Genomic DNA, 3,176 nt, shown 5'->3' with positions numbered 1-3,176 from the left:
TTGTCATTTTCTTGCTCACTTAAAAATTTTATGAGACCTAAAGCCCATTTCATCTAGGCCCAAAATTTGGGCCGTTACAATAGGCTAGTTTAAATATGTTTGGTTTTGAATTTGTATATTTATGTAGCCATGAAAAAATGGCTTGATTACAATATTAAGGCTTGTGTGTTTGTGGTTGTGACTTATAATTATTTTGGAGGTATGTTTCATGGTTTATATGCTTGAAGTGTTTGGTTTTATGATTCGGCAATGAGTAATAAAAAGTATGATGAACAATCGACCAAGAAATTAGCTCATTTGGAAATGTGTTTTATGGTATAATTTGTGTGGTAGATGGATGTGTCTTTGAATTGTGGTGCATGTATCTATAAGCTAGGTGATGAATTTGCTCTAAATTGTGAAATTGGTATTTGGTGTGGTTTATTATTGACTTATTTTGGATGTACAATTTTTCTAGTGCATTGGCCTGAAGGTGATAAATGAGGTGTATGCATTTTCGGTCTTATAGGTAGTATATTTTGGAAGTATGATATGTGGTTACTTTTTGTGTTATATGATGACATGATTCGGCATGTGAAACATTGTAATTTATACATATTTTTATCCCATGCTTAGCACATTTTTGGAAGAATTATCCTTAGATTTGGTGAATTTGATGCTCCTAATCCCTTAATTTCATGTTTTATACTTAGGTGAGCATAGAAGAGTGAAAAGAGCAAAAATTGGGCCAAAAATGGAGAAAATGGGCCAACATGAGAAATCAACACAGCCTGGACTTCCTCACATGGGTAATTCACATGCCCGTGTCTATTTAACAGATTGCAACATGGCCTAAGCAACCTCACACGGGCGTGTCACACGGGCATGTCCTTGTCAAGCCCAAGTCTAGTCCTATTCGGAAAAGGCCACTCTTGAGGGTTTAGAAGCAATATAAAGCCTATATAAACACCCCAAGAGGTACCTGAAAGACACACACGGAGTAGGAGGCAGGGAATTACTGGAAGAAAGCTGATTGATCCATCCTAGCAGCCGGATTATCCTTCAAGACTAAAGATGTCCCTTCAATTTCCTTAAGAAGTTTTTGGTTTTCTTTATGTTTTGTTATCATTATTCTTCTAAGTTGTTTTATTTTACACTTATGAACTAAATCCCTTAAATACCTAAGGGGAATGAAACCTAAAACGGATCTTGTTATTATTTTCTGAATTATATGATAAATATTTGATTTGTTCTTAATTATGTGTTCTTAATTTTTGTTTTAATATTCCAGGATATTGATTCAAGTATTGATGTGTTTATTCAGAGGAGCAAAAGTTCATGTCTAAGAGTAGATCTAGCATAATTGAGCGGAGTTGATTGCACGCCTAGAGATTGGGTGACATAATTTTGCCAGATTAGGGTGAAACCTAATAAGGGAATCCATAAATCAAGTTATTGCAACACTAGGGGTTTTAATTAGAAAGAGATTTCAATTAATCAACCTAGGGTTAGACATTGTTAGTCTCAAGAGAGATAATAATATAAATTAGGGATTTCTATAGATCAAGTCAAATGATTAAATCGTCTAATTCAGAGTCAATAACAAGTGAAGTCTAGGTGGATTTTTCCTTAGGTATTGTCCAAATCATTCAGTTTTCCCAAAAGTTATTTCCCCAATTCACTTTTTGTGCATTCTTAGTTTAGTAATTAGTTTAGATAAAACAAATCCCTTTTATTTTTAGGCTAGATAATAAAAAGAAAGTTAATACTAGTACTTTTAGTTCCTTTGGGTTCGACATTCCAGTCTTGCCATAAGCTATACTATTGTTCTATAGGTGTGCTTGCCTTTGTCATGATAATAGTTAGTTTTCAAGAACAATCATTCATAAATTATAAAACTTATCGTGATTTGTTCACATCAAGTTTTTGGCTCCATTTCCGGGGAACTAAGATATTAGGAACACTTAATTTTTATTACTTTAGCCATTTATTTTATTGCAATTTAAATTTTATTTTGATTTTTGTCACTAAATTTTGTTTTTCCTTCTAGTAGGTTTTTATAGTTTATGACTAGAAGAATCCCGTCGGCACCATTACTTTTTGATAGTGAGATCTATCGTACAGCTCGCAGAAACTAAACGGAAATAAGGCGAAGCCTAAGATACACAGAGGAAGAGCAAGAGGATGACATTTCCACCACAACCGAGGAGATGGCTGAAAATCAAGAAAATCCGCTACCTCCTGTTGTTGCTGTTGATCCAGTAAATCAAAATCCTGCACCTTGCACTATGTATGATTATGCTAAACCTACTTTAACAAGAGCCGAATCGAGTATAGTTAGACCCGCTATTGCTGCAAATAATTTTGAACTGAAACCTAACATGATTCAAATGATACAACAGTTTGTTCAGTTTGATGGTTTGCAGGATGAGGATCCAAACACCCATTTGGTGAATTTCTTGGAACTCTACGACACATTTAAAATCAATAGTGTTTCTGATGATGCCATTCGCCTTCGTTTATTTCCCTTTTCATTAAGGAATAAGGCTACATAGTGGTTGAACTCGTTACCACGAGGGTCAATCACTACTTGGGAACAAATGACCGAAAAATTCTTATTTAAATATTTTTTGCCGGCTAAAACGGCTAAGTTGAGGAATGATATCTCTTCTTTTGTGCAGATGGATCTAGAAACACTCTATGATGCATGGGAGAGATACAAGAATCTATTGAGAAGGTGCCCTCACCATAGGTTACCTTTATGGTTGTAGGTTCAAATGTTTTACAACGGTGTGAACCCCTCAACAAGGCAACTTATCGACGCAGCCACCAGTGGAACACTGAATAACAAAACACCTGAAGTGGCTTACAAATTTATTGAAGAGATGTCACTGAATAACTATCAGTGGCAAGTCATGAGAGCAGAGCCGACAAAAGCAGCCGGTGCTTTCAACCTCGATGCGGTTACTATGCTATCTAACCAGGTAGAACTTTTAAATAAAAAGATTGACGGTTTATATGGTTCTAATCAAGTACATCTAGTGATGAGATATGATTCAAATGGAGGAGGAGTACACACAGAATATCAATCCTTCAACCCCAACAACGAGGAGGAACAAGTTCAATATATTGGTAACAATAATTTTAGACCTCAAAATAACCCATACAGTAATACTTATAATGCAGGTTGGAGGAAC

The 3,176-nt window shown here is 35.3% G+C and overlaps 1 non-coding gene across 1 annotated transcript; it reads right to left on the bottom strand.

Annotated features, from left to right (window-relative positions):
* Positions 1 to 2,627: 2,627 nt before the first annotated feature.
* On the bottom strand, positions 2,628 to 2,734 carry LOC128294711 (small nucleolar RNA R71). The gene has a single exon (XR_008285018.1). It is a non-coding gene; the product is annotated as a small nucleolar RNA R71 (small nucleolar RNA).
* Positions 2,735 to 3,176: the final 442 nt, after the last annotated feature.

The sequence above is a fragment of the Gossypium arboreum genome, chromosome 6, assembly GCF_025698485.1.
Source record: "Gossypium arboreum isolate Shixiya-1 chromosome 6, ASM2569848v2, whole genome shotgun sequence".
Taxonomy (NCBI): domain Eukaryota; kingdom Viridiplantae; phylum Streptophyta; class Magnoliopsida; order Malvales; family Malvaceae; genus Gossypium; species Gossypium arboreum.
Note: the sequence above shows the minus strand (reverse complement) of the source record. Positions and strands in the feature narration are given on the sequence as shown.